Consider the following 25744-nt stretch of genomic DNA (forward strand, 5'->3'; position numbering starts at 1 on the left):
GCCGCCCACAGGATGAGTATAGGGTCCAGTACCGCTTACAGGATGGGTATGAGGACCCCAACCGCCCACAAGGTGGATATGGGTTCCACTTCCATCCACAGGATGGGTATATGCTCCACTACCGCCCACAAAATGAGTATGGGGTCCACTACCGCCCACAGGATGGGTATGAGGTCCACTACTGCCCGCATGATGGGTATTGGATCCACAACCACTCACAGGATGAGGATGGGGGGCACTACCACCCTCAGGATGGGTATTGGGTCAATACCACCCACAGGATGGTATTGGGTCCACTACCGCCCCCAGGATAGGTATTGGGTCCATTACCGCCCACAGGATGGGTATGGGATCCACTACGTCCTACACTTACTTTTCACCTATGAAAATGCACATTAATGATACTATGTAAAAGACACATCGAACACTTTATGTAGGTCATACGTAATTCTGTGTATCTATGTATTTACGTATGTAGGTTAGCTTAGCATTTTAAAAGCACAGAATCACCTTCTGTGGTTAATTGTTGAATAAATCCCTTAACTATATGTTTAACACATCTCTAACCCTGTCCATGGAGGACAGAAGAAAATGTATGTATGTTGGTTAGCTTTGTAAATGTGTGGCCACATCTGTGGTAGAAAATAAGAATATTAAAAAAAACTGCCTACAGGATGGCTATGGAGACACTACCACCCACAGGATGGGAATTGGGTTTAGTACCGCTAACAGGATTGGTATGGGGTCCACTTCCGCCCACAGGATGGGCATGGGGCCCGCTACCACCCACAGGATATGTATGGGGTTCAATACTGCTCACAGGATTTGTAAGGGGTCCACTACCGCCCACGGGATGGGCATGGGGTCCACTACCACCAACCTGATGAGTATATTGGGTCCACTACCGCCAACAGGATGGGTATGGGGTTTATAATTATAATAAGAACCATTAGTTATTACATATGGTGCTTTGCCAATCAACATTATATACAATAGTGTGTGCTTTGAAAACTCCAAGAGAATGGATTATACGAACGTCTAAAGAAAACGATGTTACATTGGAATGTCTATGGGATACACTATAATCAAATCAAAGCCAAAATAAAAATCTAAACTCAAATTCAAATTTATAATCAGGCACATACATAAATGATGAGTTACAAACATAGTGTTGGATTTATAGATAGAACTAGTACATACAATATCTAAAGCCACTAATATACATAACGTTTCGGGCAAGGTGTTGGAGAAAAAAAGACACTTGGACTAAAACTTAATAGTAATTGAGATTAAAGTATTAATTGTGTTGAAAAAAAGAATAAAAAAAGGGGGGGAATTGGTAGAAATCAGCTTTTGTACAAGTTGGTCAACAAACAGCATTGTTTAAAATAACAAGAAATGGGTTGACATTTAGCGGGTAAGGAAGGTTACATGGAGTTAATTATTTAGTACTTAGTTTTTCTCTTAAACTAGTTGAGAGGGGTACAGCCTTTGACATGACTGGAAAGGTCATTCCACATTCTGGGTCCCTTGATTTCTTAGAGCATTTCTAGTTTGATTAAGTCGTACTCTTGGAATATCAAATAGGAATTTGTTTCTGGTGTGGTGCCCATGGATTCTGTTACATCCTTCTAGGAATCTTTTAAGGTCAGGATTGACATTACAGTTCAGAGTTTTAAATATATAGAGTACACATGAGAGGATGTGCATTGCCCTAAATATGTGACATTTTTCAAAGATTTGAGTAAGGGTATCGAGTGCTGTCTGGGGCCAGAGTTAGATAATGTTCTAATAGCAGCTTTGTGTTGAGTAATTAGAGGACGTAAATGATTTTGGGTAGTAGAACCCCAAGCACAAATACCATAGTTGAGGTAAGGATAGATGAGAGAGTAATGGAGCGTCACCAGGACAGGGCGAGGTACATAATATCTGATGTTAGAAAGAATGCCAACAGTTTTAGAAACTTTTTTTGCTTTGTTTAGAATGTGACCCGGGAAATTCAGCTTGTTATCGATGACAATACTAAGAAATTTACCCTGTACTTTGTTATTGATTTGGATATTGTTTATTCTTAGATTAATTTGATTTGAGGATTTATTAGCAAATAAAATATAGAAAGTTATGTCAAAGTTAAGGGTGAGTTTGTTAGTAGACAGCTAGAGATGGACTTTATTTAGTTCAGTATTCATTATGACATTTAGAGCACGAGTGTCAGGACTGGAGAAAATGTAGGTTGAGTTATCAGCAATTAAGATTTGTTTGAGGAGTTCAGAGGCATTTGGAAGGTCATTAATGTAGATGAGAAAGAGAAGAGAGCTAAAATGTTTGTCATTTAAAAGTATATACATAGAAGATAAGTTACAAACATTATGTTTGATTTATAGATAGAGCTAGTACATACAATATCTAAAGCCGCTAATACGCACAGCGTTTTGGGCAAGGTGTTGGGAAAAAACACTTAGACTAAAGATTAATACTAATTGAGATTGAAGTATAAGTTGAGTTGAAAAAAGGAAAATAAGGGGGAGGGGAACATGGCAGAAATCAGCCATTATACAACTTGTTCAACAAACAGTATTGTTTGAAAATAGCAAGACATGGGTTGATATTTAGGGGATAAGGTAAGTTACATGGAGTTTATTAGGTAGTACTTAGATTTTCTCTGAATGATTTACTTTGATTTACTGGTTGAGAGAGGTACAGCCTTTGACATGACTGGGAAGGTCATTCCACATTCTGGGTTACTTGATTTGTAGAGCATTTCTAGTTTGATTAAGTCGCACTCTAGGAATATCAAAAAGGAATTTGTTTCTAGTGTGGTTCCCATGGGTTCTGTTACAACCTTCTAGGAAGCGTTTAAGGTCAGTATTGACATTACAGTTGTCTTAAATATATAGAGTACACATGAGAGGATGTGCAGTGTGTTAATATCTAACATATTCAAAGATTTAAGTAAGGGTACCGAGTGCTGTCTGGGGACAGAGTTTGATATTGTTCTAATAGCTGCTTTGTGATGAGTAATTAGAGGACGTAGATGATTTTGGGATGTAGAACTCCAAGTACAAATACCATAATTGAGATAAGGATAGATGAGAGAATAATAAAGTAATAGAATAATACTTTTGTAAACAGGATGGATATATGGTCCAAAACCAGTCACAAAATATTTATGGGATCCACTACCACCCAAAAGGATAGATATTGGGCCATCTACCACCTTTTGGATAGGTATGGGGTCCACTACAACTTTTTTGATAGGAATGGGGTCCACTATTATCTTTTGGATAGGTATGAGGTCCATGTTACGAATCTTTTATTCCCAGTTGAAAGAATAACGAACTCGTATCTTTCTATTATAAGTAGATGTAGAATTCAGAGGAATAAAGATGTTAGGCGTTGCCTTATTGTATTATATTATATATTATCTATGTGTGTGTGAAAGTTTTAAGCGGCTTAAGCACCTTGACCTGAGGTCGGGATGACCAACTCCAAGAAAATGGGAAGTGCTAATTAATAGTAATATTGAATTACTAGAACCAGAGAGATGTTAGGAATCTAGATTGATTATTAATACTTAATGGCGGATTAAGGCCAACTATGTTGAGCTTCCCAGTGTAAGTTGGACTAATAGGATGTAATACAAATAATGTAGGTAGCTACGTTACGTTTAAAATGGCGGCGACAGCCATGCTGTTTACCCCTTAGAATAATCGTAAAGTTTATGATGTTCCTGATAGTTCAGTACACCAAAACACTTGCATGTAATTAGAAATCCATTTTGCCAACCATTGTGAGAGTTTGGGTTTCTAGTATTCTAAGATAGAGAAATGCTTGATGCTTTATTGTGCATTTGGCAACCCAGAGTTTGTACCAGGCCACTTCTTGTCCTAGGAAATGTTCTATGTCCTAAATAGGCTATTGTTAATAGTATTGTCCACTTGTCTACAATGATTGTTACTAAAATTACTAGCTTAGATCTGCTTAACAGTTCTTAGATAAATGATTCAGAAGATGGACTAGTATGTTAATTACTAATTAGACTACGTCCGAACGCATTGCATGCTCGAACACGATAACCGTGCCCATATAAGGAAGAAGCGCTCAGGCCTCTCTTCACCAGTTCACCCAGTGAGCCAACTCCACGCTGACTTTGTCTCCAGTAGCACAGAGCATCACTTTCACTCACCAGACCACTCCACAAGTGATCATTTGAATTTCATCATGGAATTCCAATTGAATTATAATCGATCCAGCAATGCTGCTCAGTGTAGGAAAAGACAATCTATACTGGATACAAGTTCTGAAAGTGACGGCGAGTGGCATCACGTGAATAAGGCGAACAGGACAAGCCACTCCATGACGACCCATCGCCCTATAATCACTCCAGCTTCTCCAGCTCTTCCAGCTCCTCAGAGTAAATGTACACTGCAATCTTCAAGGTGCAGCACACCGAAGGTAAGTCTTCCTACGCCACTGTAATGGACCTCGAAAAAGAGTACCCCCAGCTCCAGATCAGAGTAAAACCAAATCTCAGAGAATACATTCTGAGGCCTAAAGACGAGTCGGCCTCTACGATTCTGAAAAATTACACAAAATGTGAGGAACTGAAACCAGAGGAGGAAATAAGTAAAATCATTGTCCTCCAATATCCCTTGCATATGGCCCAAGACCATCTCGAAAAGCTGAACTATGTGGTGTCAGCAGAGAGATGCCAAGTAAGAACCACAAAACAGGAAACCCGACAAGTCCTTCTCACAGTAAGAGGACGGATCCCGGAGAAACTTGACCTTGGAATCTGGGGCGTGTTCCAACACAGGCTTTACACCCCAGAGCCCCTAAGATGCTTTAGATGTCAGAGATTTGGGCATCACAAAGATGGCTGCCAACGCCCAGCGAGGTGCGGAGTCTGCAGCCAGCCCCATGACACAAAAATATGCATTGATAAACGCAAGGCAAACCACCCTGTTCAGGCAAAGTGCCCAAATTGCTCCACGGCACATCACGCCTCGAACTTGAAATGCCCTGAAAGGTTTGAAACGAACCCCATCACGCCTACTGCAGAGCCGAAGCCCCCACCAAAACTAATACCAGCTCCCCTGCCCACTAAAACGGCGTGGGGTCTACCCATTCAGGAAGAGGGGCACACGGCCCTTCACCATCGGGCATGGTGAAGGGTGTGAAGATCTCCGTACAGGACAAAAAGAAAGATGGAGGACACAAGAATCATGTTCAAAGCAGTCGCCCTCCCATTTCATCCAGTAAGCACACTGGGGCCAATAGGAGTAACAATTCCCGTGTCAAAGTTACCACTGAGAAGGGTCTAAAAGCTACTAGGCCCCAAACCTGCACAGCATTAAATAGTGCTCCCACAGAACTGGACCCTCTCTAGCCAATGCTCAAAACTTTGGTCACCGAGTTGATCGAAAGTCTGCTGTCATCACATGGAATCAAGCAAACCACAGAGACTCGGAAAACAATTGAGCACAAGCTCAAGAAATTCGAAAATATATTATCCTCACCTTCAAAAACGCAGGGCAGGAGACACCCCCCCCCCCTAAAAAACAGATAGAGTCCAGCTCGTCGGAAAGCGACATTGATGAATCAGTTTCAGGTCCACTAAGAACCTATACACCAATTGCAACTTCCATGGCGTGTTCATCAGACTCCATGGATACCACGGAATTATCAGCAAATTCCAAGAACCTAGAGGTCTAAAGATCCTGCAATGGAATGCGCAAGGACTGCGCACTAAATTGCAACACTTGCAATGCATAGCAGCAACCAAGGGCATAGACATCCTGATACTACAGGAGAGCTTGCTTCGAGCCGGATTAGAACCTAAAATCTCAGGCTATCGAGGTTTCTTCCTTCCATGGATCAACGGGCAATCCAGGGGATGTGCAATCTATGTAAAATGTGACCTGATCTCCAAGTCCATAACCAGCCCAGCCGATTGTGGAGCAGGGACAGAGGTAATGGGAGTAACCATTGAGCTAAGACACGACTAACTTGAAGTGTTTAATGTGTACAGGTCTCCACATGCCGAAATGGATCTCTCTGTGTTATTTGGACACGCGATAACAACAAACACAATCATTTGTGGAGATTTTAATGCCCATCATCGATTGGCACTGGGCTCAAACACAACAAATGAAGCCGGCATTAACATTGCACATCTACTAGACCAGCTTCCAGAAATACGAATCCTAAACAAGAATGAACCTACCCACATCCAAGGAGGCAGATTAGACCTAAGCTTTGTTTCAGCCTCTCTAAGAGATGCAGCAACATGGTCAGTTGAGCCCACACTCACAAGCGACCACTATGGAGTCCAAATTGATCTTAAGTTAAACCTACCCACCCCACCTCCGCCTCCATCTGAAGCCTAGAACTTTGCTTTAGCAAACTGGGACCGATTTCAAAACCTCATTTCAGAGTGGCATAAAAACTATGATCTTCCCGAAGACATTAATCAGGCAGAACAAGAATTTGTCAAAGCGATTCAAAGTGCAGTCAACCACTCAATCCCACTGAAAAAAGTCCACCGGACACCATAAAGATCATTGGTACTATTGCGAACGTGTCAAAGAAATCAACCATAGACTCAACAGAACAAGAAAGCTATACAAAAAGTAGCCAAGTGACCGCAACAGGACCTTACTTTGTGTGGTCAAGGAACATGTGCATCGAGAGACCAGACTAATAACAGAACAAAAGTGGCTGGAATGGTGTTCACACCTGAATGAACACACATCTCTCGGAGAGATGTCGCAGCAAATTCACCGAGCCAAAAGAATAAAACACCTAAAGCTCCACACCCCAAGGATCCTCAACAGGAAGCCGAAGTACTGGCAACCAGGTTTGCAGAGAGAGCAGTCAGCAATCAACTTCCACCAGATGTATTAGCAGTACAGACCGGACTAGAGGAAGAAAGGTGGCACAGAATCCTTACAGCATGTGAAGAAGTCTCTGACACTAATGTCCCCTTCACACTGGATGAGCTCAATCGGGCTAAGAAAAACTCCAAGTATACATCCCCTGGAGCCGACAAAACAACCTATAAAATGATTAGAATCCTCGGCCCAGAGGGAGACGCTGCATACCTAAGGTTAATTAATTTAGCTTGGACTTCTGAAACTAGACCTTCTGCTTGGAATAGAGCAGACATAGTGCCGATCCCAAAACCCAAAGATCCAGCTATTCCCAGGCCCATCTCTCTCCAAAGGTGTGCAGCCAAGACGGCTGACAGAATGGCACTCAACAGACTGGAGTGGAAAATGCCTAAACTGCACCATGATATGTAAGCCTATAGAAGAGGGGTTGGCACAGTGGAATGTATTACAACTCTGTTAGCCCACTTGAATGACAGACCAGGAATGCTGATATTCCTGGACCTCGAAAAAGCCTTTGAACTGGCTAGCGCCCCAGCTATTCTCTGCTGCCTCATTGACAAAGAGGTCAGAGGCAACCTGCTCTCCTGGACCAAAAACTGTCTCATAAACAGAGAAGCAAGAGTAAAACTTCATGGCTCAGTCTCTGAGTACAAAAGACATGAAAATGGTACACCACAAGGAGGTATTCTCAGCCCACTTCTCTTCAACTGTTTAATGGAAAGAATAATGAGGTTGAAACTTCCACATCACTGCAGGCTGCTAAACTACGCGGACGACTTTGTCATCATCATAAAAGGAAGGGATGCGGCGCGCCTTGCACCCAAATGCTTAGACTGCATCAGTAAAGAGGCAAAACAGATTGGGATCAAACTCAACCCCTCAAAGTCAAAGGCCATGCCCATAAAAATAGCGAAGCCCAACATCCAACTCACAGTACAGGGTCAACCAATTGAATGGGTGGACACCTATCAGTATCTAGGAATAATCCTGGACACACATGAATTTTAAAGCTGAGGTCACTTATTTGAGAGAGCGAACTGCGGCCCGGACGGCAATCCTCGGGTCGCTAACCTCCCTCTCTGGAAGAGCCAATCTGCAAGTCCTTCGCACATACTATGTACAGGCAGTCAGATCAGTGATCGATTATGCCGCACCTGCACTCACAAATCTATCACACCAACAGTGGAAAAAGCTTGAAGTTGCCCAAAACAATGCTATGAGAGCCGCACTTGGGAGCTCCCATGTGGACCAGGCTTGAAACTCTTAGACTGGAGACGGGTTTGCCCTCTCTACAAGAAAGAATATCACAAAGGACAGCTACAGTTATCAGTAAGATAATTATTTCTTCTGATAAAATCCCAGTACGGCAGGCCTTGGTGGTTGAACTAGGCCAAAACAATGGAAACTCTTGGGCTGCAAGAGCAGGAAAAGTCCTAAACAGACTACATTTAAAAAGCATGATTCTTGATAGAGAGGGTGATCATCCACACCCCAAATTACACTCCTTCCGCACCGTGGGAAGAGCCTACTTTCAAAATAGTAATAGAAAGTCTCCCAATGAAAAGGGCTGCCTATGATCCGACAATCCTAAGGCGCATAATAGAAGAGCAAATGTATAGCATAGCAGTAGCAGGAGCCACCCACATCTTCACAGACGGATCGGTGGACACAGAATATGAGAGTGCTGGCGATGCTCTTTGCACGGTCAGCGTACAGGCATATTGGAGACTGGGAGGACTAGTATCATCAACCCAAACTGAGTTGTTTGCCATACAACAGGCATTCGCATATGTGATTGCACAAAACACTCAAAATGCAATCATACACACAGACTCAAAAGCTGCACTCCAAATACTAGGACAAAAACAGTGGAAAGATAACGTGGAAATAATTACCACCAATTTGTATCTTGGAGCAGTCGCTAAAGGCAAAGGACTCAACATAACCTTAAACTGGATCCCATCCCATGTTGGAATCCCATTAAATGAGAAAGCTGATGAAATTGCTAAATTGGCAACTCGTCATCCAGTGATACATAAAACAATTCCACCCAGCCTAGAAAACATAAAAAACATCATCACCCAAAAACTCTCACACCTCAACAAAGCCTACCTACACCAGAGAATAGCTGAAGGTTCGCCATCTGCAACATGGTATCTTCAGGCAACCAAATTAGAAAGGTTAAATATCCCAAAAGGAATCCACAGGGAAATCTTGATGATTAAATGCAACCTCAGAATACTAAAAAGAATTACTGAAAAAAAATGTACCACTTACAGGCTATTCATGCCTGTGCCACCTCTTGGGTGGCTTAATCTTTATCAATCTTGCAGTTAGGTTATATAGACTACATCTAGGTTACAGTTGCAACTGGGAGATTGGTGAACCCCGACAGAGAGAGCGCATCTTCTGCCAAACTGTCACAGAAAAGCCATTACTTCATTATCTTCTGGAATGTGAAGCAACCAACTACCTTAGAAGAGCTTTAAGAGTTCCTGAATCTTGCAGTGGCCACCCTGAAGCCATCAACACAGCCACTCTCCTGGTCAACAAAGGTGTCCAACAGCTGGACACCCTCATAAAGACTGTGAAGCAGTATTCTCCCCGTGATAACATTAAATGCAACCTCAGAATACTAAAAAGAATTACTGAAAAAAAGAATGTACCACTTACAGGCTATTCATGTCCGTGCCACCTCTTGGGTGGCTTAATCTTTATCAATCAATCAATCAGGTTACGGGCTATTCATGCCCGTGCCACCTCTTGGGTGGCTTAATCTTTATCAATCAATCAATCAATCAGGCCTCTCTTTTACAACACATTCACAAGGGAGACATCTCCCATCACGCAGGGTGCAGTCGCACCTCCACAGATCTCCAGTATCATCTATTGATACTGGTGATAGCTCAAAAGGGCCACCACTTACGAGCTAATCATGCCCGTGCCACCTTTTGGGTGGCTTAATCTTCATTAATCAATCTTGGACACATTCACGGGAGACATCTCCAATCATGCAGGGTGCAGTCGCACCTCCACAGATCTCCAGTATCATCTATTGATACTGGAAATGGCTCAAAAGGGCCACCACTTACGGGCTATTCATGCCCGTGCTACATTTTGGGTGGCTTCATGTTCATCTTAACACATTCACGTGGGAGACATCTCCCGTCACGCAGGGTGCAGTCGCACCTCCACAGATCTCCAGTATCATCTATTGATACTGGTGATGGCTCAAAAGGGGCCACCATGTACGGGCTATTCATGCCCGTGCCATCTTTTGGGTGGCTTAATCTTCATCTTAATACATTTAAAAGGGAGACATCTCCCGTCATGCAGGGTGCATTCCCACCTCCACTGATCTCCAGTATCAGCTCTTGATACTGGTAATGGCTCAAAAGGGCCACCACTTACGGGCTATTACCGTGTCACCTTTTGGGTGGCTTAATCTTCATCAATCAATTAATCTTTACAACACATTCACATGGGAGATATCTCCCATCACGCAGGGTGCAGTCGCACCTCCACAGATCTCCAGTATCATCTATTGATACTCGTGATGGCTCAAAAAGGCCACCACTTACGGGCTAATCATGCCCGTGTCACCTTTTGGGTGGCTTAATGTTCATCAATCAATCTTGGACACTTTCACGGGAGACATCTCCAATCACGCAGGGTGCAGTCGCACCTCCACAGATCTCCAGTATCATCTATTGATACTGGAAATGGCTCAAAAGGGCCATCACTTACGGGCTGTTCATGCCCGTGCCACATTTTGAGTGTCTTAATCTTTATCAATCAATCAGGCCTCTCTCTCTTTTCGTTCTACGGGAGAGGTCGAGGATGGTGGTCTGATCAGTGGAGCCATGTGGCTATTTGGTTAAGTGCTACTGTCTTTGTAAATTAGTACATCTTTTTATAACTGTGTATATGTTTAGTGATCAGTGCAAGCCTATTTTATTGTCCGTTCCCAGTGCGTGGAACTTGTGTAATTTCATTCATGGATAAATCTTTGCTCGTGACTGTATCCTCCATAAACGCCACATGGTGTACTGTAGTAATATGTCTCTCTCATATTATTAACTGTATCAGCGTCCCAAATATAGTCTGGAAACTAGGCGGTCCCACTTTCATTGCTCTCCCATCATCTGTGCCGTCTTGTGTGGAGTGGGGGGAATTCTTGGGTTTCTGGGTTAGTTTCGAGCACTGTTAAACGGGTACGTGACGGTCCACTACCACCTTTTGGACTGGTATGGGGTCCACTACCGTCTAGAGGATGAGTATATGGTCCATTACCGCCCAGAGAATGAGTGTGGGGTTCACTCCCACTCGCAAGATGTGTATGGGGGTCTACTACAGCCCACATAATGAATATGGAGCCCATTATTGCCCACAGGATGGGCATGAGATCCATTCCTACCCACAGGATAGCCATAGGGCCCATTACCGCTCACAGGATGGCCATGGGCTCCAATACCGCTCACAGGATGGCCATGGGGTCCATTACCGCCCACAGGATAGATATTCGGTCCATTACCGCCCACAGGATTTTTTCTTCTACCACAGACATGGCCACATATTTACAATGCTAAGCTACATGCTGCAATGCTAGGGAGCCGGTCGGCCGAGCGGACAGCACACTGGTCTTGTGATCCTGTGGTTCTGGGTTCGATCCCAGGCGCCGGCGAGAAACAATAGGCAGAGTTTCTCTCACCTTATACCCCTGTTACCTAGCAGTAAAATAGGTACCTGAGTGTTAGTCAGCTGTCACGGGCTGCTTCCTGGGGGTGGAGGCCTGGTCGAGGACCGGGCCGCGGGGACACTAAAGCCCCGAAATCATCTAAAGATAACCTCAAGAAGATACATATATATTTTTCTTCATCCTCCATGGACAGGGTTACAGATCTGTTAAACATATAGTCCAGGGATTTATGGAAGAATCAACCACAGAAGGTGATTGTAGTGCTTTAAAAAGGCTAATATGACCTTCAGACATAAATACATAGATATGCAGAGTTACGTCTGCCTACATAATGTGTTCGATGTGTCCTTTACATAGCGTCATTAATGCATTTACAAAGTTGAAATGTGATTCTGATCAGCTTCAACATACATATACATACATACATATACCTACTTTCTACACATACATATACATACATATACATACACACACATATTCATATATATATATATATATATATATATATATATATATATATATATATATATATATATATATATATATATATATATATATATATATATAAATATATATATATATAAATAAATATATATATATAGATATGTATATATATATATATATATATATATATATATATATATATATATATATATATATATATATATATATATATATAGGGGGGAATCACCTCTGGTGCAATTATAGGGACCCACAGCCTCAGAGAAGGGAACACAGAGCATTCAGGGAAAAACTATATATATTTTGTGACAGTAAAGCGTTGGTGTTCGGCTGTTTCAAAAGCTAGGGGCAGGGCCTCGTCACATAATCGAAAAAAAGAGAAAAGTTGGTCCTTTCGTCTGTGGTAAGGTAATGGTAAGACACACAAAACACAAGTATATAAACAATGAAATTTTAATTACTCTAGAAAAACAAGACATGAATAAAGGCAATCTCATAAAAATATGCAAGACAAGTCAACAAACAAAATAACATGAATAATCACTGGCAAATGAAAAGTTACGCTAAGACAAGTAAGTTACAGTGATAGCAAAATAAAATATAAGTGCTGGAATACTGGCTTCGAGCTACCACCTCCCTTAGTACACGAAAGCCAAGGCTTAGTCTACCAGCGAGAGAGTCAACTGCATGGAGCACTGAGATATTCTAACGAGACTGGCGCACTGCAGCCCAGACGTCGACTTGTGGTGGTGGCTGAGGGCAGGGGGCGACGAGACACCAGCCAATCAGCAACAGGCAGGCAGAGGATGAGCAGTTAGCTGGTTACGGCGGTGGCCAGATGTTCTGGGTACGATTTGCTCTCTGGGCAAAACGTTTGGCGATACTTGGTGAACGTATCTTCTATATAGTATCTTGTATTTTGACGTAATTATGTAGGGAAGAGCAGGCTCAATCTCTCTTGAAAGAGATTATCGTCACAACTCTCCCCCGAAACCTGCGGTTCTGGAAGAAGTTACGTCTTCATGTGGTGGAGTAATAGTTGGAGTTGCTTCTACTTCATAGACTCTGGAGAGGGCGTCGGCTATGATGTTGTCAGAACCCTTGATATAGCGGATCTCCAGGTTGAAATCTTGCAGATATAAAGCCCATCGTAGAAGACGCTGGTTAGTGAATTGGGCTTGATGTAAGAAGCGGAGAGGATTGTGGTCTGAGAAGATAGTGGTAGACCTGGCACCTTGTAGGTATGGAGCAAAGTGCTGGAGATTCAGGACGATGGAGAGTAGCTCCTTTTCAATAGTGCTGTAGTTCCTCTGGTGGGTTTTCAACTTGTAGCTGTAGTAGCTGACAGGTAGAACCTCGTCGCCTCGTTGCTGCATCAGGACACCACCGATGCCGGTACCACTGGCGTCGACATGAAGGACGAAAGGCTTGGTGATATCTGGCGAGGCGAGAATGGGATTAGAACAGAGGAGGAATTTGAGTTGTTCGAAAGCAACGGTTTGCTGCATGGTCCAATTATACCGTTGCTTGGGACTGGTTAAAATGATTAATGGTGTGGCGACTGTACTAAAATTTCTCACAAACCTACGGTAGTAGGAGGGAAGACCAAAGAAGCGCAGGAGCTGCTTCCTGGTGGTAGGCTGTGGATAATGCTGGATGGCTTGAGTGTGTGTGTCTAACGGAGCTAGGCTGCCACTCCCAATTACATGACCCAGATAACGCACTTTACCTTTGGCGAAGGTGGACTTGCCCAGGTTGATGGTGAGGCCGGCTGTCAGGAGCTTGGCGAACAGTCGTTGCAACTGGAGCAGATGTTCGCTCCAGGTGTTGGATGCTACGACGATATCATCCAAATAGGCGTAGGTGTTATCCAAGCCCTGGATGACGCGGTTGACAGCTCTCTGAAAGGTGGCCGGGGCATTACATAGTCCGAAAGGAAGGCGTTCATATCGGAAAAGTCCAAAGGGAGTGATAAAGGCAGATATTTCTTTGGCTCGCTCTGTTAGACACACTTGGTAATACCCCTTAAGCAAGTCCACTTGGGACAAGTACTGGGCATTACCAATGGCGTCAAGAATATCATCTATCCTTGGCAAGGGGTAGGCATCCTTGACAGTCACATTATTTAACTTACGGAAATCCGTGCACAGTCTCACCTTACCTTGGGGTTTTGGCACCAAGATACAGGGTGAGGCCCAGGGGGACTCACAAGGTGTAGCCAGTCCATGATCCAAGAGGTACTGCACCTCAGCACGCATGACTTTAAGTTTTGAAGAAACTGAGGCACATTCTGAGGGTCACTGAAGGTGGCATTACGTAGAGAGTCTTTGTAAGCTTTGAGAGGAGTACAGCACTTACGTCCGTAGAGCATCTCATAAGGAGATACTCCTAGAGACTCATCGGGGAGACTTCTAAAAATGCACATAATGAGATCAAGTTGTTTATCCCAGTCCTTCAAGGCATCATTGCAGAATTTCTTTAGGAGTGCTTTAATAGTCTGATGACTACGTTCAAGAGAACCCTGTGAAGCAGGATGATAGGGGCTGGACAGTACCTGTGTGATGTTGAACTCCTCCAGTGTCTTCTCGAAGAGATCACTGGTGAAGTTGGTGCCACAGTCGCTTTGAACCTCTCTTGGAAATCAATACTGGGTGAAGATCTTCAATAGGTGTTTCACCACAGTAGCAGCCGTAATGTTCTTTACTGGAACTGCTATGGTGAATCTGGTGGTAGGACACATGATAGTTAATATATAGGCGTTGCCAGAACTGGTCCGGGGTAAAGGACCAATACTGTCTATGGTGAGTCTGTGGAAAGGTTCCGCAGGCACCTGGATGGGTTTTAGTGGAGCCTGGGGAATAGAGATGTTAGGTTTACCTGCCATCTGACATGTATGACACTGTTGTATGTATTTTTTTACGTCTTTTACCATACCTGGCCAGTAGTAGTCTTGTCTGATTCCGTGGTAAGTTTTGTTGAAACCATAGTGAGAAACAGCTCCGTGGGCCAGGTGTAGAATATCGGGCCGTATGCTGGTGGGAATCACTAGTTGTTCGACATTGGCCCAATCGTCATCCTCCTTCAGCTTGCTAAATCTGTATCTGCGGTTGAGCAATTCATTCTCTAGGAAGAACCCAGGGTTGCAGTCAGGTTGAGTCTCAGCCTGGAAGAATAACGGTGTTAATGATTGCTCTTCCCTCTGTAACTTACGGAACTCCAAACTGGTAAGATTAGGAGGTAGATTCTTAGGGTCTTGAGGGACAGCGGTAGCAGTAGTGTCAGCTGGTTGCGGTCGTGCAGCTTGTGCACAGGTGGTCACCAAAACCGGAGGAGAAACTTTATCACTTTCTTGAACCTCTGCTGTAACATATTCAAAGATGGGATTATCCATTACAGAGGTACACACCTGGGGTTTGTCCATGATGATCAGGTTGGACGGTTGCAGATCTTCTGCCAAGTCGTTGCCCAGGAGAAGTTGCACTCCAGGTATGGGAAAAGGCTTTTCCCTGATGGCGACTTGGACTTCACCGGTCACGAAGGGACAATCCAGGTGGACTCTGGCGAGTGGATATGGAGTGGTAGCAGTGAGGTCAGTGATAAGGACGGTTTCCCGGGTGTAGGCGACGTTAGACACAGCCGATTTCAACATAATGGACTGAAGAGCCGCTGTGTCCCTCAAGATCTTCAATTTGAAACGTCCCTCCGAATCTGTACCGTTGGTAGAGACAGTTCCAGGATACAGGTGTTTACTGAAAAGAGAAAGATCATTAACATGAACACCAACATTCATCACAGGCTTACCGGACTTAGGAGGAGTCTGTTTGGGTTTAGTAGATTCATTGATCTTGTATTGAGCCTTCACACATCTATCTATGGTATGTTCATAGAGTATGCAATACTTACAATACAATTGTGAGCTTGCTTCATCTGTACTCACTTTATCGTAACTGTACCACGACTTCTTACTGGAAGGTGATGATGGTGTCAGCCGGTGGATGAGGCTGTAGGTGCCAGCCGACTTCGCACATTTGATGTAGTCGGTTTCTTCTTTATCTGCTAGATATAAACGGACGGAAGGGGGAACACGTCTCAAGAATTCCTCAACTAGCATGAGGTTGATGAGTTCTGCAAATGTAGAGACATGTGCTGCTTCCAGCCATTTCATAAAATATCTTTTCTTTGTATTGGCAAATTCTAGAAAGTGGTGGTACTTGCCTTTAGATAGTCACGGAATTTTCGTCGGTAGCTTTCGGTTGAGAGAAGGTAGGCATCCAACACTGCTTGCTTCAGGGTCTGGTAGTCATTCTCAGACGTTAAGGTACTGAGAGTAACTGCAGCTTTACCTGTAAGATGCACTCTGAGAAGGGTAGACCATTGATCAGCAGGCCAGCTAAGTTTATTAGCTAGGGTCTCAAATGTGGTAAAAAAGACATCAATCTCTGTCTCAACGAATGGTGGCATTAACTTACTTACATGGGAGACATTGAAACTTACTGGAAGACTGGCGGTAGCTTGCTGGCGTTGAGTGAGGTGTGTAGTTCCCAACGTGAGTTCTTGTTGACGACATTCTATAGCCATTGCCGCTTTCTGTTTTTCATGCTCGCGTTGTATCTCCAGGTGGCGTTGTTTTGCTTCAAGCTGTATTCGTTAACGCTCACGGAGTAGGACCATCTCACGTTCTTGTTCTTCTTTCCTTATTGCAGCTTCCTCTTTCCTCAGTTGTAGAGCTTCTTTTTGTTGCTCTCGCTCGAGCTTGAGTTTCATAGTCGCCAGATCATGTTTATCTGCAATAGAATAAGTTTCGTGAGTTTCAGAGTCAATTGCCCCTTCATCTAAGAGGTGATCCATAATTATGTTATGCAGTTCATTTTTGTTGGCTCCATGGGGAACATCTAGTGTGCAAGAGTTTGTAATTCAGTCCTCTTGGCACGACATAAGGTCCCTATTTCACCTGCTGGATCGTTTCGGAACGCTTGGAGACGAAACATGGTGAATGATAGCAAATAAATGTACACGAATATAGTTGTGATATGGCAAATATAAGAACAGGATAACGTGGCAACTGGTAACTATCCTGTGGAATTTTAATCTTTAACAATTAATGTTAATTTCAGGATGGTAAATGATTAGTCAATCAAAATCGCAGGAAATCTTGTACCCGGTACTCAATGTAAGAGAATAAGGGCAAGAAAATCCTACTAAATAAGTGAAACTGAGTTTCTAAAACAAATGAAACATTAAATTGCTCCAAAAGTGAATTAGGTAGTCCAAGAATGTAGGCATACCTTGCTGAGTCTTTATAGGACATAAGCAAGGGTTTCCCACTAAATGAATATGATACTTACAGAATTAGCGAACTTTGTGCTCTGTAAAAAGAAAGCTAATTCCCTACCTAAGTAAATATCATCATCTCTGACCGACGTGTAGGGGCGCGAGTGCCAACTGGTGACGAGAATTGCTTCTGAGGTCCCAACTCAGCAACGAAGTCCGTGCTTGAGGAACTATGGCCCTCTTATCCTCCTTCGGTCGGATTGCAGAAGATAGGGTGCTTTGACTCGAAGACAAACCAAAGTACCAGGGTACTACAATGATGATCTGCCGATAATGTGACAAATATCCTAGGGATAAAAGGTGGTAAACACGAGTAATAACACGGAGGGAGAGATGACCAATTAAGAGAATGACTGAGGCCTACAGTCACCACGTAATCCAAAGTTATCTCACACTCACCATATGCTACTCTCGGAATGCACAATACACACAGCACCATATAAATATGAAAATTAATGATAATACTGAAAAGCTACTTTAGCAAAGCGAAGTACGCTTACCACAAATTGATGTTCTAGTACTAGTACCTGAGTGAAGCTCCGTGGACAGACCCCCATTAAATGTGACGGGAAAGTGTTGGAGTGTAGATGTTCGGCAGTCCTCCAATGGCAGGTGTCAATGCCGGGTCACACTTACAAAAAAAAGATAGACTGCTTGCCTGTTGTCTGTGGTAAGCGAGAGGGAGGAACACGTTAAACACAAAGTATGAACAATGAAACTTTAATATATACTTTAAACATAAATAAAAATAAAGACAAATCTCGGGGAAATGAATAGTGCAATTAAATAACAAAGATAAATGAAAAAACAATGTGAGACAAAATAGTAAATGGTAAAATGGTGCTGAGAATATTGGCTATGGCTGAGACCTCCCTTAGTATACAAAAGCCAGAGAGCTTAGTATGCAAGAGAGAGGTCAACTCTAAGTGCACAAAGAATATTCTGAAGTTGATAGCTGGTCAGGGCTCCAACGTCGATTCAGGTAAATGGCGCGGAGGTGCAGTGTGCAGGTGCGCGGTCGGCGAGTCACCAATCAGGAGCAGGCAGGCTGGTATGGGTGGTTTGCTGGTTTGACGACAAGCCGGCATGGAGGGTGTGTGGAGTAGGGGGGATCTTGGGTACGTTTTGCCTCCTGGTCAAAACGATTTGTGCTACCGGTGAAGTATCTTGAATGTAGCATCTTATACTTGTTAACTGGACGTAACTTGAAGTAGGGAAGAGCAGGCTCAATCTCTCTAAAAAGAGATAATCATCACAATATATATATATATATATATATATATATATATATATATATATATATATATATATATATATATATATATATATATATATATATATATATATACATATATATATATTATTAAATATGACCGAAAAAGTAAGATTAATAATTCTAACACGAATTTTCTCAATCTTTCGTACATTACGCTTCACTGTTGGAGGTAAATCAAAAATCAATTCTCCAAAATTCATTTTTATTTCTAGTCTGACGCGACACGGGCGCGTTTCGTAAAACTTATTACATTTTCAAAGACTTTAGTTCACAAATACACAACTGAATAGAACTTACGTATCTCCGATTTTATATCTACATTTGAGTGAGGTGGAAGGGGTGATGTGGCATTAACACAAGACAGAACAAAATGTGGTATTAATAGGGTATTAATTTCATCGACACAAGACAGAACAAGAGTATTAATAGGGTATTAATTTCATCAACACAAGACAGAACACGAAACAATGGGTATTGAATGGAAGTGATTGTAGAAAGCCTATTGGTTCATATTTCTTGATGCTTCTATATTGGAGCGGAGTCTTGAGGTGGGTAGAATATAGTTGTGCATTAATTGGCTGTTGATTGCTGGTGTTGACTTCTTGATGTGTAATGCCTCGCAAACGTCAAGCCGCCTGCTATCGCTTTATCTATCGATGATTTCTGTGTTGTTTACTAGGATTTCTCTGGCGATGGTTTGGTTGTGGGAAGAGATTATATGTTCCTTAATGGAGCCCTGTTGCTTATGCATCGTTAAACGCCTAGAAAGAGATGTTGTTGTCTTGCCTATATACTGGGTTTTTTGGAGCTTACAGTCCCCAAGAGGGCATTTGAAGGCATAGACGACGTTAGTCTCTTTTAAAGCGTTCTGTTTTGTGTCTGGAGAGTTTCTCATGGTTGGGTTAGGTTAGGTAAACCTCTCCAAACCTCTGGAGAGGTTTTATAGTAAATCGTCAGTTGTATCCTCTGATTTTTGTCTGTAGGGATATCGTTTCTATTAACCATATCTTTCAGGACCCTTTCCTCCGTTTTATGAGCTGTGGAAAAGAAGTTCCTGTAAAATAGTCTAATAGGGGGTATAGGTGTTGTGTTGGTTGTCTCTTCAGAGGTTGCATGGCGTTTCACTTTCCTTCTTATGATGTCTTCGACGAAACCATTGGAGAAGCCGTTGTTGACTAGGACCTGCCTTACCCTACAGAGTTCTTCGTCGACTTGCTTCCATTCTGAGCTGTGGCTGAGAGCACATATATGTGTGTATGTATATATATATATATATATATATATATATATATATATATATATATATATATATATATATATATATATATATATATATATATATATATATATATATATATATATATATATATGTGTGTGTGTGTGTGTGTGTGTGTGTGTGTGTGTGTGCATGCGCTGCCTTCGACACATCTTGGACATCACCTGGCAGGACAAGGTGACAAACAACAACGTCTTGGGGAGAGCAAGAATCACCAGCATGTTCACAATGCTGAAACACAGACGAATGCGCTGGCTCGGGCACGTTGTGCGAATGGGCGACGGCAGGATCCCCAAGGATCTCCTGTACGGAGAGCTGAGGCAGGGAAAGCGTCCAACAGGCAAGCCCCATCTACGGTACAAAGACGTATGCAAGAAGGACCTGAAAGCCATGGACGTCGATCTAGCTATATGGGAGACACAGGCTGCAGACCGTTCAGCCTGGAGGCACTCTGTTCAAAGAGGTCTCTCCAAGTTCGAGGAGTCACTTGCCAAGGAATCGGAGGCAAAGAGACAGAGAAGGAAAGCCGGTAGCCAGGAAGACAGACCAGAATCGGACTTCTTCGTTCGTTCAGAATCCGGACTTGCTCGGTGTGGGAAGGACTGCCACTCTCGGATTGGCCTCATCAGTCACACCAGACGCTGCACCAGAATTGACAACTAGGGCGCAACTCCATAGTCTCCCGAGACTGAAGGATGCCTACAATATATATATATATAGATATATATAGATATATATAGATATATCTATTTATTTATTTATTTATATATATATATGTATATATATATATATATATATATATATATATATATATATATATATATATATATATATATATATATATATATATATATATATATATATATATATATATATATATATATATATACGATCAGGCAACAAAAATCAGACAAGGGACTAGTGCAAAAGCTGGAGATGCAGGCAGGAGTGAAAGGAAAGGTACTCCATGGGATAAGGGAGCATCTAACTAACAGAAGGCAGAGAGTCACTGTGAGGGGTGAGGTCTCAGATTGGCGAGACGCCACTAGTGGGGCTCCCGCAGGGTTCAGTCCATGGACCCATACTGTTTCTAATATATGTAAATGATCTTCCAGATGGTATAGAATCATTCCTCTCATTGTTTGCTGATGATGCAAAAATTATGAGGAGGATTAAGACGGAGGAAGACAGTAAGAGACTACAAGATGACCTAGACAGACATTTGTTGGTCCAACAAATGGCTACTAAAGTTCAACCCGAGTAAATGTAAGGTAATGAATCTAGTCAGTGGAAATAGGAGGCCAGACACAGGATACAGAATGGAAGATGAAGTCCTTCATGAAACGGACAGAGAGAAGGATCTAGGAGTTGATATCACACCAACCCTGTCTCCTGAACCCCACATCATAAGAATAACATTGGCTGCGTATGCGAGGCTGGCTAACATCAGAACTGCCGTCAGGAATCTGTGTAAGGAATCATTCAGAACCTTGTATACCACATATGTAAGACCAATCCTGTAGTATGCGGCCCCTGCATGGAGCCTGTACCTTGTCCAGCACAAGGTGAAGCTTGACAAAATTCAGAGATATGCCACTAGTGTAGTCCCAGAACTAAGAGGCATGAGTTACGAAGAAAGCCTGTGGGAAATGCACGTCACGACACTAGACGACAGAGGCGTAAGGTGGGACATGATCACTACCTACAAAAGTCTCAGAGGAAGTGACAGAGTAGATAAAGATAAACTAGTTAACATGGGTCGTACGCGAACAAAGAGACACAGTTGGAAACTGAGTGCCCAAATGAGCCACAGTGATGTTAAAAGAACTTTTTCAGTGTCAGAGTAGTTAAGAGATGAAATACATTAGGCAATGATGTGGTGGAGGCTGATTCCATACATAGTTTCAAATGTAGATACGATAGAGCCCAGAAGGCTCAGCAATCGTACATCAGTTGATTGACAGCTGAGAGGCGGGATCAAAGAGTCGGAGCTTAACCCCTGCAAGCACAATAAGGTGAGTACAATTTGGTGAGTATACATACACACATACACACACACACACACATACACACACACACACACATACACACACACACACACACACACACACACACACACACACACACACACACACACACACACACACACACACACACACACACACACACGCACACACACACAGGAGAGAGCCAGGGCAGCAGAGGCAAGGAGGAAGCGCAGGGAGAGAGGAGTAAACCAGGAAATTGCAGCCCCGAACACAACAGTCCCAGAGATAAGAGGCGAACCCACAACCAGCATCCCAGCAAAACCAGAGGGGAGGGCAACACCACCATTCCCCTCTGCATAGAAACCCTCCCTTCCCCTCACCCTACCTGGCCCTCACCCAAATGCTCACCCAACCCTCACTCCCCCACCCCATTCTGACCCTATCACCCCTCCCCCATTCCCACCATGTACCCCCTCCCACCATCCCCCCTCCCCAGTCATCCCATACCCTCCCAATCCCTCCTCCCCCTCACCCTGTATCCTCCATGTCCCCCCTATCTCCTTAACCCACACCCTACCGGCCCCCCCTTCCCCTGCACCCCCACCCCCACCCCAAAATCCTCTGAGACCCTGCAAATCACCTCACAGATCTTCTCACCCAGGGAACAGCTCCCTAAACCAGCAGAACGATCACCAAGAAGGGGACAAGGAAATGAACAGAAGAAAGTGAGCTTCAAGGCAATGTACACTAACATAGATGGGATTACCAATAAAACAAGTGAACTCGGAGAATAGGCACTAGAAGAAAACCCAGACATAATAGCACTCACAGAAACAAAGCTAACGAAAACCCATAACAAACGCAGTGTTTCCACAGGATTACTATGTAGTGAGGAAAGAGAGAGAAGGGAGAGGAGGAGGTGGTGTAGCTTTGCTGATAAGAAAAGGTTGGAGTTTTGAAGAGATGGTAAATCAGAACTGTGAAGGTTTCAGTGACTACATATCAGGCACCATAGTTACTGGAGGACAGCAAATTATAGTAGAAGTCATATATAACCCCCCACCAAACGACAAAAGACCCAGACAGGAATATGATAGAAACAACATGGCCACCATCAATATAATAGAGAGAGCAGCTTCTGTGGCTAGCAGGAACGGATCCAGACTACTAATCATAGGAGACTTCAACCATGGGAAGATAGATTGGGGTAACAGAGACCCCCATGGAGGACCAGACACATGGAGAGCTAAGCTGCTGGACGTGGCAACAAGAAACTTTCTAAGTCAACACGTCAAGGGACCGACAAGAATGAGAGGGGAGGACGAACCAGCCTTGCTTGATCTGATATTTACCCTAAATGAGTCGGATATAAGGGAAGTTAAGTTGGAAGCCCTTCTGGGAATGAGTGATCATAGTGTATTGAGCTTTGAGTACCTGGTTGAGATAGGAATTATCTCCCCCCAAAAAGAACTGGGAAACAAAAGACTGGCGTACCGAAAGGGAAACTTTGAGGAGATGAATAAATTCCTAAGGGATATACCATGGAATACAGAACTCAGAACTAAGTCCGTACAAGACATGATGGACAATGTCATCCAAAATAGTCAGGAGGCTGTATACAGGTTTATCCCGGTCCGACAGGAAAAAACCGATAAGCAAAAGAAGAATCCGTGGTTTAATCGGGAATGTATGAAAGCAAAGGAGCTGAACAAAAGGGCATGGAGAAACTTCCGTAATAACAGAACACCAGCAAGTAGAGAGAGATACCAGAGAACCAGGAACGAGTATGTTAGTGTGAGAAGAGAAGCTGAGAAAAGGTATGAAAATGATATAGCTAATAAAGCCAAGACCAAACCAAAGCTACTACACAGTCTCATCTGGAGGAAAGGGGCAGTGAAAGAACAGATGATGAAACTTAGAACGGATGAGGATAGGTACACAAAGAATGACAAAGAGGTGTGTGAGGAACTCAACAAGAGGTTCCAGGAGGTCTTTACCATAGAACAGGGAGAGGTCACGGGGCTAGGAGAGGTGGCAGCAAACCAGGTGACCTTGAAAGGGTTCGAAATTACAAGAGAAAAGGTCAAGAGGCACCTATTGGAGCTGGACGTGAGAAAGGCTGTTGGGCCGGACGGAATCTCACCATATGTATTGAAAGAGTGTGCAGGAACACTTTGTGTGCCACTCTCCATAGTGTACAGTACGTTACTGGAAACGGGAGACCTACCAGAAATATGGAAGACGGCTAATGTAGTCCCAATATACAAAAACGGTGACAGACAAGAGGCACTAAACTACAGGCCAGTGTCCTTAACTTGTATACCATGCAAGGTGATGGAGAAGATCGTGAGATAAAAACTAGTAACACATTTCTTAGGAGAGAAAGGACTTCGTGATAACCCATCAACATGAGTTCAGGGAGGGTAAATCTTGCCTTACAGGCTGAATAGAATCCTTCGATCAGGTGACAAAGATTAAGTAAGAAAGAGAAGGATGGGTGGATTGCATTTTTTGGACTGTCGCAAAGCCTTTGACACAGGACCCATAAAAGGCTGATGCATAAGCTGGAGAAACAGGCAGGAGTAACTGGTAGGGCTCTCCAGTGGATAAGGGAATACCTAAGCAATAGGAAGCAGAGAGTTACAGTGAGGGGTAATACCTCAGAATGGCGTGAAGTCCCCCTGTGGAGTCCCACAAGGCTCTGTAGTCGGACCTATCCTGTTTCTGATATAAGTAAATTGTCTCCCAGATGGTATGGACTCATTCCTCTCAATGTTTGCTGACGATGCCAAAATTATGAGAAGGATTAAAACAGAGGAGGACAGCTTGAGGCTTCAAGAAGACCTGGACAAGCTGCAGGAATGATCGAACAAACAAATGGTCGAACTCTAACAACCATTCGAATGGTCGAACAAATGGTTGTTAGAGTTTAACCCAAGCAAATGTAATGTAATGAAGATAGGTGTAGGGAGCAGGAGACCAGATACAAGATATCATTTGGGAGATGAAATTCTTCAAGAGCCAGAGAGAGAAAGATCTGGGGGTTGATATCATGCCAGACCTGTCCCCTGAAGCTCATATCAAGAGGATAACATCAGCAGCATATGCCAGGCTGGCTAACATAAGAACGGCCTTTAGAAACCTGTGTAAGGAATCTTTCAGAACATTATATACCACATATGTCAGACCAATGCTGGAGTATGCGTCTCCAGCATGGAGTCCATATCTAATCAAGCATAAGACTAAACTAGAAAAGGTTCAAAGATTTGCCAACAGACTAGTACCCGAACTGAGGGGTATGAGCTGCGAGGATAGACTACGGGAATTAAACCTAACGTCACTGGGAGACAGAAGAGGTAGAGGGGACATAATCAATACATACAAGATTCTCAGAGGAATTAATAGGGTAGATAAGGACAGACTATTTAACACAAGGGGCACATGCACAAGGGGACACAGGTGGAAATTGAGTGGCCAAATGAGCCATAGAGATGTTAGAAATAATTTTTTAAGTGTCAGAGTAGTAGACAAATGCAATGGATTAGTGATGTGGTGGAGGCTGACTCCATACACAGATTTAAGTGTAGATATGATAGAGCCCAGTAGGCTCAGGAACCTGTACACCAGTTGATTGACAGTTCAGAGGCGGGACAAAAGAGCCAGAGCTAAAACACCCGCAAGCACAATTAGGTGAGTACAATTAGATGAGCGCGCTCGTGCTCACCAAATTGTACACACATACACACACACACACACACACACACACACACACACACACACAGGGGTCTCGTAGCCTGGTGGATAGCGCGCAGGATTCGT

The sequence above is a fragment of the Procambarus clarkii genome, chromosome 57 (assembly GCF_040958095.1).
Source record: "Procambarus clarkii isolate CNS0578487 chromosome 57, FALCON_Pclarkii_2.0, whole genome shotgun sequence".
Taxonomy (NCBI): domain Eukaryota; kingdom Metazoa; phylum Arthropoda; class Malacostraca; order Decapoda; family Cambaridae; genus Procambarus; species Procambarus clarkii.